We start from the raw sequence: 15069 nt of genomic DNA on the forward strand, positions 1-15069 counted from the left end.
TCTCACGCAGTCCTTGCTCCACTTTCCCCTCTTTCTCCTTCTCTCCGCCAGCTCTCTCACCCCCGCACGCCTTTCAATTACCGTAATTTTCGTTATAAATTTATCTCGTTGTAAAAACGTTTTATTACGCAATCCGGTCGATTTAATGCCGGCACCGATTTCGTGCGTTCCCGCCCGTCCATAGATCTTGCTCGATGGTTTGCAATAAAGGAGGATACATTCAGCTGAAATTGACGGCGATACTGTTTATCGCGCTTGAAAGTTATATTTCGATTTCTGTCGGGCAAATGGATCGTTCTTTTCCAGATTGTAAAGATTTCCTTCCTCTCCTTTTATGGACTCTAGACTTGTTAATTTTCTTATGAATGAAAGAATGCTGATTTATGACTTCGAATCGGAGCATCATGTAAATTTTATATATTCTCGAAGTATCTTGAAATGATTTTTAACGTGATTTTGTAATTCGTCTTAACGTGAATGACCTTGAACGTTCTTTTACGATCTTTTTGAATGACCACAGCAAACAATTATAGGAATGTTTTGTGAACCTTTATGCACGTACTTCGATGATTCGATAGAATTTTATATAGTACTTTTAAAAATAGATGACCAAATAAGAAATCGCTAAGAGATCGCTCTGGTTCTCGCGAAGCTGTCATTAAATGTAACAGTTTCTGACGGCAGAGCTATTAACGGTAACAGTCAGCCATGTAATTAATATCTGTATTCTCATTAGTTCCTGAAATCCCACGGCAGACAGCGTTGATGCTATTATTCATTACACGTGATCATCGAATCTCTAAACATACTACTACCTCGTTATATTCATCAACCCGTAATCTCGTACTCTTTTGATGAAACAGTGCAAATGATCCTCATGCTGACTCATAAAAGCGATACTTCCTTCTAACATCCTATCAAACAAATCCTTCTTATTCATTCTAACCCAATCTAAAACTATCGTTGTTCCCTATTAAGAGGGATTGTAAAGGACTAAAAATAAATAAACAACAAGAACAAAAATGTCAGAAACACGATCGCGCATCGTACGCGAACGAAAATAGCGGTGGCCACAGTTCGATTTCGGCATTGTCTGCCGTCAAAGGCAAGCAGAAAGGGTATTTGCTGTAAAGTCGGCGCGTAAAATGACGTATAGAACAACCGATGTATAGAAGACAAACATAAAGTCCGGGCAAAAGAGAATCTTACCTGGTGTGGCTGCAGGGTGTCAGGGATAGGCCGTGGTGTGCTATTAGCCAGCCGTGCTTACGGGGCGCATAAGCGCAACCTCCACCTCCGAGCTACTCCGGCTTTGTCTCTGCATCCTGAAAAAGCGAGAAATAAGCGAAATGAGTTTTATGCTGTGGTGCGTCGCGCCACCGCGTGACAAAGTACTTACGCGTCGTCCTCGGGACCAGCGACCGATTGTCGTTCGCTTTCCCGACGATATTACGAAATTTATATCGCCTGCGTTATTCTGACTGACGTGCAATACATAGGAAGATTGCTTTGTTTCAATGTTGATACCGAGATTTATAGCATGGAAAATGAAAAAAGGATTAATTCATACTTCAAACTGGTAATGAACCTTATTCAGAATAAAATGAGGTTGTAAGTCGTGTTCTATGTTGCTTGGTATAGTCTATTGCACGCCAGGATAATCAACCGTGTCACATATTTAAGATATTAGTTCTCAACATTTTAATACATTTGTAAAATACAGTAGAATGAAATTTTACCATTTTTATATGTAATACTTGGCTTGCATTGATTTGTTAATTTGTCCTGGTCCTCGTATAATAAAGAGATCACGAATATTTTCAATTAAACGAATAAGTACAGCCTCCTTTATGCTATATAGATTTCGATTACATTACGGATAAGACACACGTGCAATCATTTCTGAGTTGCAGTATAGTTACACTTAACGGAATCGCATAATATTCTAACGGGCGGGAACACTTTCAAATTGACGTTTAACAAACATGACTTCTGTAATGAACGGGCCGAACTCCGCGCTGAATAAACATGCAAATCAGCGGCCCACCCTCGTCGGTGAAGACGCTCTTCAACTCGGATAATATACATAGTGCAAGGGTTCTGAATTCCAGCGACCCTCTGTGGTTCGAAATCACGTTATATACTCGGAAACACATGATACACCGTATCCCAGATATACGTCTGTGTCCAAGTCAACGGTTTAGCCCGACTAAAATCGATCGTTTGTCAAATTCGAAAAGCGACAGCGCAAGGTCCGAACACCAGCGCGATGTTATTAATATTCCTTGTCGGTTCGACGATTTCCTATCGCGCGTAGATACTCGAAGCCCGCTTTGAAATTCTGCCCCGGTCGACCGAACCTTTTTTCTGTTACAATGTCGCTTTTAGATACACGCTGGAAGTTTGATATTGAAAAAAAAAGGAAAAACGAAAGCGGTTCGCCGAGGATTGATGGGCGAGAGTTGCACCCCGCGGGTACAGCGCATCGGTATTCGGCGCAGAGTGTACGATTGAACATCAATATACGTTTTACCCTCGTCCGGCCTTGGTCACGCGGAGGAAGCACGATCGACGCGGAAAAACGGCCAACAATAAGTGGCTGCTGCCATTAGTCTTGGTAACCGTTATGGCACGAAGCGTACGATCGAACTTTTTCAAACGTCCCAGAATTTAGTTCGATTCAATTTCTAGTAATTTCAAGTAATTCCTGCGCGTCGTTTCTTCAATTGACAGAGTTTGATAGTTTTGACAGAAATTGAGTCCTCGGTGGTTGGTAATTACTGCTTAACCCTTTGATGTCAGTCGATTTCAGGTAGTTTGCATAGAACCAAATTTTGAAGTGGTAATTGTCACAAATTGTCAGAAAAACGACGAATTCTTCCTATGTCAATACAAATAAAATAAAATTCAAAATGTCTCTACGTTCCCATTTCGAACTTCAAAAGAATGAATAAGATAGGTGACGCTTGTCATTGTACATAAATGCATAATCTACAGGTACGAAGATACGAAATCTGGCGTCAAGAAGTTAAATTTCGAAAATTATGTATGTACATAAATATTGGTATTTCTAATCTTACATATATTTGAATATAATTGAGAACTATAGCTGTGACAAATAAATCGAAATATAAACTTTACATTTTACATTATACCCACGGTAGAGCTTTTCAACTTTTAAATACAAAAGTATAAATTACATTTCAATTTTTCGTCTCTGTTCCCTATATGTTTATATTTATATTCAAGAACGAATAAAAAGTATACGTTTGATCGCAAAATGAAAGTTACCCTCGCGATTAATTAAATAAATTACCAGCGACCAGTAAACGTACAGTTTCTTTTTGTCCGTGTTTAATTCCAGCTCGCACAACGCACCCCGCATAAATAATATAATTCACAACGGAAACGAGTCGTTTCACTCGTCACGCCGTGAACGCGTCTGCGTTCACAGCGCTAATTGTTTTCCAAATTAATTCGTATTCTCTGACATGCAACAGATCAAAGTGTAGCAACGCTGCAAATAACCGGATTGGTTAATAACGTAGCTACAAATTAGTCAGATGGTTAAATATTTTCATTAACTGTTGAGTTGTCGTTGCTTTTCACAGTCGATTGGAACAACGGCCGCGATTAATTAACGATAACGGTTAATGCTTTTCGTCGAATCGAACAACGATCGTTAGGGGATTCAACATTTTCGTTTATACAGACGTTCGTGTAATGGTCACTGGAAGAGAGGAAAGCCAAGTTGCTTGCCATCGTAGGAAAAGTTTATATTGGATTTCATATTTAATGCAACGCACACCGTTGCTACGAGGAAGCTCGCTTCCCAGATAAATTATTTATGTTGGAACGCTTTGTCTCTATCCGACGAACGAGGGTTGGCCCGCATCGACCGAGAATCAGGCACGAAAGAAAGAGGGAGAGAAAATAGGGGATGATCGTCGAGAGACTGCGATAAGCTTCCGATCTGAACGAAAACCGTCCATCCTTTGGGGAACGACTACGATGAAATCTTGCTGAGTCGATGGGTCAACGATATATACGAATGATATTACGGAACGTGCCATAACGTCTCTCCCACGTTAAAAGTTCTACGCGTCGTTATTTTCATGCGAGCCTCGATTTTGCTAAATCGGTTAAATCCACAAATCAAGAAGTAGAGAAAATTCATGAAATTATATAAAACAAGCTAATTGTATAAATATATCTTAACACTGGAACTACCGATAGTTAACACGAAGCTATTTTTACCAAAACCAGTCAAAATGACTGGTCTTTAAAAAATACGTAATAATAGAATATTTGTATATTTATTGATTTCTTATTTTCTTACAGAAGGAATTCCATGTTATGTAGTACATTTTTGGTATTATTAATTTATCTGGGTCCATGATTCCTAAACGAGGATTGACACATTAATAAAATTGTAGAACCAGACATTTTGATTGGTGTGGCATTTCTAGTGTTAGCATCTAGCGATCTGGCAATCGATCCGGAATTTTCCTGATAACTGATATCGTCATATCGAATGATACGCAGTAAATATTTTAAAAATGTGTGAGAAGTTGTACAAAACGAGGAAACTGGTTAATTGGGGTTCGATAAACAGACTGCAGGACCCTTTTACACTTTAACAAGTACCAGTCATGTTGACTGCTATTGGTATAAGTAGCTTTGATACAAAATTATTTTGAGTTTGAATACATAAAAAACAAAATAAAATTCATTATATTATTCTTTTAGTTATCGTTGCGAAAGTCACTATATCACTGCGGAAGAAAAATATAACATGAAGTAGGAATTTTAAAATAAAATTGTAAAACCAGTGAATTTGACTGATGTGGTAGTTCTAGTATTAAGAGGTCGGCACTAATATTTCAAAAATTTCAAAAGGTGGAATGGACCACATTGGCCTGTGAATAACTCATGCAAGTACTTTTAAAAAAGACAAAATCTGTTCGGCGATAGATCCAACTGTAAATAGCTTCTGTAAAATGACGTGCATGATACGCACGAGATATCGTAGTTCAAAATTACGTTAGGAACAGCGATAACGCGGTGGCCAGTCTGACGACAAGCGTCTGACGTAATAAGCAGTCGCGCATTCTGACGCAGACGCTCGCTTAACGATGAATATCCGAGGCTCGATGACGTAATATTCTGACAGTTCGGAACTTTCTGAGATGTTGTTATAACTCTGCGTATACAAGTTTCAACGATATTGTCCCTAAAACTTGCCCGTTTTAGGTATTTGCATATAACAGTACGGGAACAGAAATTCGCAACTGATGGTGGAAGTCATAAAAATCGCAGGATCGTTAACGGACGCGTTAATTGTTCGTCAGAGAAATGCATGAATTATTATCTGCTGAAGAGATGATACGTTGAAATGAAACGACTCGCGTCTATAAGGACTTAATCGTCTCGTGCATATCAACTCGCAATTTCACTTCGTACCTTTTCACGAGAGAAAAAGTACGAGGAAGATAAAAGGACGATTAAAAAAAGAGGTGTAAAACATCGAACAAATGAAGAAAGTGAACGTGACGTTAAAATGAATTTTTATGGGTTCATCGCGATTCGCAGGTCACTGTTGATCGATTTCTTCTTCGGATGCTTCGCCTGAAGAGCATATATAAATATTATAACAAAGGATTGATATTCTTCGAAAGTGACGTCGATTAACCTGGCGAACACGTCAACTGCTGCGCAGACTTTATATATTTTGGCCTAAGGGCCACGATAGATTTAAATATACCATTAACTTTCTCTGACAATATTATTTAGATCATTCATGTCGTTGAACATTTTTTAGTTCGTGAAATTTATCTTATTTTAATCGTATTAAAAAATTTAGTAAAAGAATCACCGATATCCGCCGTAATAGCCAACGCGTTAATCAGTTAATAGTTAATTAGTTAACAGACCGCAAGTGCTTCGGCTGCGAAGTCGAATTCAATATTCTATGGCATTTCATGCGAGCTCGTATCTCCACCGGATTGAACTTCTCATCGTGTTTTAAACAGATTAGACAGAGAATCGTTATCCATTAAATATGCTAATATTTCTGAACGGTTCCTGGAAACTCGTCGCTTCGATTTATTTAATTTTCCTAGATTCGCGATGAGATGTCTTATATACGTTATATTCTTCGCTGTGTTCTAGCTTCGACGATTGATTTGCACAAACGTGAGAATCGAATACCGATCGTTAGTATACAGTGTTGCACGATTACACGAACATAGTCTCGTAGTTTTCCTTTCTGTCGAGCCGTAAACAATGGGAACGATTCTCACGCAAACGATGAATGAAGCCATCGATAATGAATTATAATTCATCGATAATCACCTCCTGTTCATTTGATATTAATCAGGAAGATAAAATTAAAACGATTCTTGACTCGGTTTCTTCCAGATATTTATTGATTTATCCATTCAGTTGGGTTATTTTGAGAAATTTTACATCGCATTGATTTACATCTGTTAAATATATCTTCATCCAGGAACTATTTCAGCTGACTGACTGTTTACGAATATAAATAGAAACAGCGATGATCAGCTAGATTATGTACACTAAATTAATTGTCAATTGAATGGAGATTTATTTAATATTCAAAATAGATTTGCTTAAAAAAACACGCCAAACAGAGAATATTCTATTTTATATCTTTGATATCAGAAATCTTTTTCTTTTAATTTGTATCACACTTTCAGGATCATCGTGCATTCAGGCACCTCAGATTGCATGGAAAGATACCGTAGAAATTCCTGTTCCTTTTTGGGACATGGAACGAACTTATACAAACTTTTACATCAACCACAAAAATATTCCCTTGAACAAAATCCAAGTTTTAAAAAATTCAACACCATCTCTCGCCTAATGATCAGACGTCCAACTACAAGCGCAGCAAGTATGATTGATAGTCCGTCCGTAAGTAACAGTAAATCTTCATTTCCAATTCCCGGATCCTATAGTATGAACGACGAACGTACACCTTCAATAGTTCGAGCAACTTTCTACTATTTATCTTTGTCCGCGAAAACTTTTGTCACGCCACGTAGAAGCATATTTCGATCCCGCTTCGACGTTGAATGATTCTACTGAATCGGTTCTCCGATACGGTAGCACGAAAACGAGCGGCAAGCTCGTTTCCGCGAGAATGTCGATTGGAATCCAAATCCTCTGGTTAGCGAAAATCAGCTGGCGCCGCAAGCACGAGCGACGCGTGTTCGCTCGACGAGCGTGACGCGCGCTTATGACGCGGTCAGCCAACCGTACTGATATTTCGTGGCAATGACAGAGCCGCTCGTTGTCGCTCGGAAACAGACGGATACCGCGCCGCGTTCGAAACACCTAACAATTTGTAGTTCGGACACGAATATGCGTCAGTGCGAAGAAATTGATGGCGCGCTCCGATCGAATCGGAGGACGATTCTAGGTTCTTTAAATTGCTTAGCGAGGTCGCAATATATTTTTCGAATTAAAGGACGTATATACGCGGAACTATCGACGCGCTAATCGATTTATTGCTCGATTAAAATGTGAGTTGACAATTTGTGTTGCAATTCTGCTGTAGTGACACGAGTTTGGGGTTATGTAGGTATCTATGTACAGTTATATTGTATTTTATTAGTATTCTGTCGTGTATTTATTGTATCTTACTTTATACACGTATCGCTGTAGTAGTGTATGTATTTTGTCAGTAGTCTGTAGGCGTTTGTGTGAATTCACATTTTTATTAAATGGAACCAAACTGGATACTCGCTTCTTCTTCGAATTTTATTACATCGAATATCTTATTTTGAATTTCTAAGATTTTCTAATCTATAGGTGAAGTTCATCGATTAAGGAATCGTGAATTAACGAGATACAATCTCCTCCTCGTAAGTAAATAATATTCCAGGTTTAAAATAAAATGTTTGCTGAGATCTTCAAAATTGTACGTGCCAATTTCGGTTTTATTTCAGTAAACAAGTTAAAATTAAAACAGAAATTCATTAACGACTGACCTAAAACTTTAATAGGAAATGAACAAATATTCTATTCACTCTCGAACTTAAAACATTTGTTAACGACGCACAAAACACGATAAAATAAAAAATAACTCAGAGTATATTAGGCTTAAAAGCACAAAAGAATTATGAAGCAAGAGTAGTTTACATTATAATTACAAATTCCTACGTATGCCTGCTTAAAGATCTCTGGTTGAAGAGCCTCGTAACATAGGTTCCCCGGTAACTGTTGGTCGAGGTCGATTATCAAGTAGCTCCGGACGTTCCAGGCAGCCCGAGGCCGGACAATAAACGGCCGCAACTACTTTCTCCCCGTGTCTGACCTGGGCCGCCGCTGATTACCGTCAGGCAACGAGCAACAGTAGATTATTACGACAGAGTAATCTTCATTGTCTTTACGTGGGGAATTATACAAATAGTCCTGGCCAAGCCGCGAATATGCAAGCGAAGTGCAGCTTCGCGGTCGGTGAAAGAAAAAACGAAAGTTTCTACTACGGTTGCGCCGAACGAGCTTCGCTTTACCAACGCAAATAAACTCAAGGTAGAAACGTAACAATAATGGTAACGTTGGTTTAGTGTATAATTAGGTTCACGTTACGTGTTACACGTTGGTTGCACACCACGGTTTTTCGCGACATGTTTGCAAATATTTTAGTACTACGAATATCCAACTTTCTACGCCCGTATGCGAATTTACAGCTTGCAGTCTATTCCGTGTTTTTATTTCGTTCTGCGTGCGGAAATTTTGGGGATCTTGTTGTAACATCGTTACAAAACAAACATACGTCAGCGGTGCAATCGCGACGTAATTGTTACGAGGTTACAGCGCTTAAAAACATATTCTTAAAAGCATATCGTCGAGTTTATCATGGAATGTTTGCAACATTATTACAAAAAAAAAAAGAAGATTTCTATGGTAGTATTGCAAGAATAAAATCTTTTATTTATGACGTGCTATGTTATAAGTTCCTTGGAAAATTATTGTTGCGATTGAAGAAAGATATATTTTTGCTATTCTATAGTAGGATTACAACGACATATCCTTGAAACGGTGTCACATAGAAATTAGTTTAGAACAATTCGTGAAATTGTTAGAAAGCACAAGGACGATTTTAAGCACACGAAACTATTCTGCGTGATCGGATCTTTCAAAGTAATGCTACACGCGATTCGAAACGATTTGATTGATGTCCTCGAGCAACTAGACTGTACTGATTGCACCAGGAAAGTCGTGCTTGCACCGATAAACCTTCGATCATTGAAATCGTGTTTTCCAGTTCGTGGTTGCGGTCAAACGGGGGATTTACTAGTAACAGAAGGACAAAGGAACCTAGTGAAAAAAAGCGCACAGTACAAGTGGCCAATTGCGCTTCCGATCGGCTACGATTTATTCAAACCTTTAAATTCACTAGTATACAAAAACCGATTCTCGGAGAATGAATGAAATAAACGAATGAGAGAAAAAGGCTGGTTAAACAACTACTAACGTTTGTAACGTCACTTTTATTAGATTTCAGGAACGATCTCAATAATTGGCATATGGAAGTCTCGACGCATCGATATTAACGATCCTTCAAGATCCCGACATTAAAGAATGCACGAGGGAAAGGGAAAATCGTCGCGCTAAGGATGGGGAAATAGGTCAGGGGGCAGAGGTCAGGCGCAGAAAAGAAAACGGTCATGGCTGCCTTCAGCCCTCCTTTTCTCTGCTCGCCGCGTTCCTCCTTTCGCGTACGATCGATCGTCACAACTCTTAGTTCTCCCTTTCGTCTTCCTTTTCGCACTCGATTTGTCACTCGAGATTCCTAAACCAGCCGGAGAACCGCCCGTCGAAATCGCTATCGTCCATCAAAAAACGTACAACGATCCAAGCAAATCGCTAATTCGCGCTGAATCAGCGAAACACGATGGACATTTTTCAACGTGTGAGAAAACGATTGAAGGATTTATAATCCAAGTTTTAATACTGTGGCGATCGGCTGGTTTGGAGTAATAACTTTCACCAATGGTTAGCTGTTTTTGTAAAGAATTAATGAAATACGGCTTTCGTTATGTCTGGTACAATACTTTGAATATTTTATTTTCATATCAGCTGCTCAGGATTGATTAACTTCATAAATCCAAGAGTAAGGGAAAGTATGTTGAATGTTGCAGTTTTTTAGGAACTTACTATGGAAGTAAATAGTTTGTTTCCTTGAAACGATCGATACTAATTACGTATCCGGAGAATGAAATTCAGAAACTTACGAAAGGTGGAGTTGATCAGTTTGGCTTTTATTTATTGTATATTGCAGATTGCAAAACGTAACGTGACTTTATCAAATCTAGTAGTAATCGTACATTAATACTTAACACTCGTGTGACCAGTTTCATGGAGTTAATTCGTCTAGAAAGTTTCCATGCAACACCACGATATTCCATAAAACAACGTTTTTCTCTCGTCAATCAACGAACCGAGCTATTCACCGTATAAAACTCCCATGTTTCTCGCTAAAACTTCCGGGTCCTTTAATTACCTTCCAAACTTACTCTATTCACTTCAAAGATCCTAAAGCGAACGAACGCCAAAAAAGTTTCTGTAAATAGCGGAGCGGCGAAAGGCAGCTTTTCACGAATTATCGAACGTTACATTGTCCAACGTCGGGATCGTCTCGCTAATTGCCGTAGCTTGCGATCCGGTTCTCCTTCTACGGAAAACCTACCTTAATGAAAGAGGAAAGCAGATTCTCAAGCGTCGCTTCCAGCCGGTCAACTTGTCCATCTCGCTTTTTGACTCTCAGCGACAAGGAGAGGTTCATGCGCGCGGAGTTAACTCGACGATAACGAACAGCGGTCGAGTTAAGTTCGACGATGGCGCAGTGTTAATTGGTCGATCCGACAGCAACAGACGAAGAGAGCGAAACAGACGACGGGAGATCGCGAAGGGCGAAACGAAACTTCGCCGGCGATGTCACCTTACAATTTACATTTATTTCAATGCTGCTCTTCCAGTCGAATCGTTACGGGCAGCATCCGCGTGCGCGCTGTTGGAATCGTAAACGCGATCCTCCGGCATTCGAGATTCCAAGCCCGACCTCCGCGTGAAATTCAATTGGCCAACTTCGCCGGAGACGTTTAACGAAACGCGCCAGAGGTGCTTGCTAATGTACTGTCTACGATCGTCGTTCCTTGCGTTGCTTACGTTGTTCGCCGATATTTTTCTCAATGTTGACAACTTCTTTGTTTTAGGAAATTATATCTAACAGAGATACGTATTATTGTATTTACTTCATTTATATCAAGTCGTATTAACGTTATTGGTGATTACTGTTGATGTAATTACAGTTACATCCTCGACTGTTATTTTGAAATGAAAGGGTCGATGCAATCTTAGAGTTAAGAAAAGAAGTGTATTCTTAAAAGAGTAAAAATCAGTGTTATTGTAGTGACAATACGTGCAAACACAGTTTTATTATTTTACCTTACGTTTACTGGATAAAAACTTGTCTGCGGCACAATGCTTTGAAAAACGGTTTTTGATCGTACATCTACTCGAATTTTAATTTAACGGTTGAACATATGTTTTCACGTGCCAGAGGATAAAGACCCACTAGTCGAAGGTTAACAGTATACATACGGTAATTGTATACATACAAACGGTCGTTGAAAATTTAAACATCAAACGTGCACGTTTTCATGATTTATGTGCGACCATGTATATTAGAAAGGTGGCGACGTTTCTGTCGTTGCGTGAAGTCCGTGCTCGACGATACCTCGAGCAGCAACTTGTCGATCGATCAAGACGTTCGATAAATCTCCGAGGCAGCCTTGAAAACTCCTCCGCTTCGTTTCCTCGTCGTGAACGAAACGGAGGCGTTTCTTCGTTCGATTTACATAGCCGTTTCCCTCGTTGTATAATAGCATTCGTGATCCACCGCTATAATTCTCCCGTCGAGAAATAGTCGAAATAAAGAATATTATTCTTGCACACCTCGTTCCATCGATGGAATTGGATTCTCGCGCTGATTCGACTCCGATCCGAAAATTCCATCTTCCGGGATCGTGTCTATTCTTGCAGAGCTCCTGTGATCAAATCGATTTGATAACCGGATAGAGAAATTTGATCCGGGAACTATCACGGAAAAATCGTAACATTTCCGCGTTTGAAATTTTCAGCGCTTCTTACAATTGTAATCGTGTAATTGATATAATGATCCTAACATGTCTAACACTTCATAGTAACTTTTCGAGTGAAAAATAGAAGCAAAGAACGACCTTTTTCATTAACGCAATTTTAACTTCCGCGAGAAGATTATTCCGCAAAGAATGAATTGAATATTTGTTTCGATCTCTCAACTAGGTGGCGATCAGTTAAATTGCAACTGTTCGGTTGCGAATCTTCAACGATATTAACGCTCAAGGTGAATGGAGGTTCAAGATTTCAAGCATGCTTGTGATTTGAACGTTTGTTTAAAGTATTCAGTATAAACGTAAGAGTATGAAACGTCAGAAGTATGAAACGTAAGTAAGACAGGTTAAGCGTAAGCGAGAGCGTGTTGAACATAAATCCTTTCTCGAAGCGGCCGATGCTTACATTCTAGGTGTCGGTCTAGGGCATGGGTTTTCATCAACGTTTCCTATGAGATGGGAATCTGTGTGTCTATCCAATCCTGTGACTGTCTAAATGTCTCGCAAGTGGTGCGTCTGGTGCGTACCTGGTCGAGGGTGCGTAGGGTAACGTCCCATTAGCGACATTGTCCGATGGTCTGTAGTTCGATGTAGTCGAAGTTTATGACAAGTCGTTCGCTATTGAGCGGACCCGTCGAGCGCTTAAGATGCTAATCAAGTTGTCGTCGTGGTCCAAGTTGTAGACCTTATAATGCGCAATGTGGAAACTTCTCAAAGATACCAAATGAGCTGTCCGTATCGTAAATCGAGGATAATCTTGTATCTTCAATAGTACTAAAATGAAATATTTAGAAACTATCTATATTCTAATAAACCATAATATAGATTAATAATACCAGAGTAAATTTATTGTGCTCGTAAACATCATTCTAACTATCCAGAAAATAGAAAAGTTTTCGAGCAGACAAAAATATCGTTAAAACGGAAACAACGAAGGAACAACTCGTTGTCCCAACATTGAATCGCGTCGGAGGGTCGCCAAACGCTGGCCGTGTTCCGACGTGGATGTTAACGTCGCGCTAATCACGCGTAATGCGGAATTAACGGGACGGGCACGCGCGCTCATCCACGAGAGCGACGCCGGCCGCCGCGACCGTGCTCGTGAGCCGTGGTGAAACGGCGTTCGACGTTAATGTTGAATACGATTTGGCCGGACCATATATCAAAATACCCGTCGATGGAACCACGCCGGAGCCAATCCATGCCAGAAACCACCGCGCTTGCGATCGCTGTTCAACGATGCTCCAAAATTATACTAGAAATTATCATCCCGATCCGGCCGCGTACAAAGGCCTCGGTAAATCCCGCTGTCCAGAGACCGCGCGCCCGGCTAAAAATCATTTTATTAATGGTATGTTAAGCGTTATTTATTGGTCCCGCTCAATCTGGCACCGTTGATCCTCCTCCACGTACAATTGCGGCGATAATGTATACGTGATACCATGCCGGTATGGGATAATGCCTTTGCACGAGTTCGATGAGTTTTTAGTACAATGGATGAAAAATATATCGACACACTCTCTTCTTTTTTAGAATATCTTTACATATTATGATCTTTACATATTTAATATATCTTTGCATCATTTTAATATGTAAAGATATTTAAAACAGGAGAGCGTGTCAATACTTTTTTGACCCATGGGACATGCTCGAGAAAGGTGAGTTGGAGATAAAGGGGAAAATTGCTTTTTAGGTATTGAGTTCTTTGTGGAGGTTCAGTGTACTAACTGTGTTTCGTGGGGCGAAAGATTAATTTATGTATGAGGTTGCTGAGGGATAATTTGCACGCACTAGACGATGTTTCATATTTTATATTTCATTGAAAGCTTGAGAACGTTGATTTAATATGAGTAGAGTAATGTTTGATTTTGTGTCTATATGAATTTTTTATCCAGCTTTTAAATTTCAAAATATAATTGTTGTTGTATGAATATTAGTAACTTCGTTTAGTAGGTATATTATTATTATAATTATATTAATATGTATTATAGCATAGTTTTCATTGTATAAATAGTATAAATTAGTAAGTATATTCGAGTACCCACGTAGGCAATCGTAAGGATGGATAAATGTTTTTATTGCATGAACATTTATAAGTACATTATTTTAGTGCAGGTAAACGAAGCAAAGTATGGAAAACTAAAACTATGCAAAGAACTACACAAAGAAATTAATCGATTGAATCATGAATGAGAGAAAATTCGATATAAATCTAAAATAACCGATAGAAATTATTTTCTCGACAGTATTCATCAAGCGATTTATCGAAGAAAATTACCGAATCTTATTTCGAATTAATTAACGATTGGCACGCGAGGAAAGTCAAACCTTTTCCCTTTAATTTCTTTAATTTCATTTCATTTCATAAGTATTTGATTAATATTCAGCGTGTTTTCAAGAAATCAATAATTACTTACGTTCATAAGTCCATTCATCGAAGATGACGTAAATTTGAAAAACAGTGTTTTTAACATCGTCACTTTCCTGTAGTTTTTAATTTAGGAAATTGATCAAATCGTTTTCGAATGGCTGGTATAGTGGTTTTTGCGCGATTAGCCTGTCAGCGACTGCCCACTACTACTTACATGAATCGTAATTTACGAGGGAAAAGAAAATTTCACGAATAAAGAAACTCGCGTTAATCTTCTAAGTTTCCAAAATCGAGGACGAGGTTGGCCAAATCTTGACTTTAATCTCCTGTATTCTGTGTTTCCCTTAATAAAAAGATTTGTATAGAATATCACCATAAAAAATTTCCAAACACATTCAAAATTAGTGTACTTCTCACGTAAACTGATCTTACACTTGACATAGAAATTCAAAGCTAACCCAACATTAGACGAGACATTCCAATAGCTCGTTTAAAAAAAATCTTGAAGAGCTC

The 15069-nt window shown here is 39.0% G+C and overlaps 1 protein-coding gene across 4 annotated transcripts in view; it reads right to left on the reverse strand.

Annotated features, from left to right (window-relative positions):
- Positions 1-15069, reverse strand: part of LOC117208202 (mucin-5AC-like) — a 329389-nt gene that overhangs the window by 97250 nt on the left and 217070 nt on the right. For all 4 annotated transcript variants that reach the window (XM_033449163.1, XM_033449164.1, XM_033449162.1 and 1 more), the window contains exon 3: positions 1210-1325. The gene's annotated coding sequence lies outside the window, so the exon portion shown is untranslated. The remainder of the gene's footprint in view (positions 1-1209; positions 1326-15069) is intronic.

This window comes from Bombus bifarius, unplaced genomic scaffold (assembly GCF_011952205.1).
Source record: "Bombus bifarius isolate JDL3187 unplaced genomic scaffold, Bbif_JDL3187 scf7180000008058, whole genome shotgun sequence".
Classification (NCBI taxonomy): domain Eukaryota; kingdom Metazoa; phylum Arthropoda; class Insecta; order Hymenoptera; family Apidae; genus Bombus; species Bombus bifarius.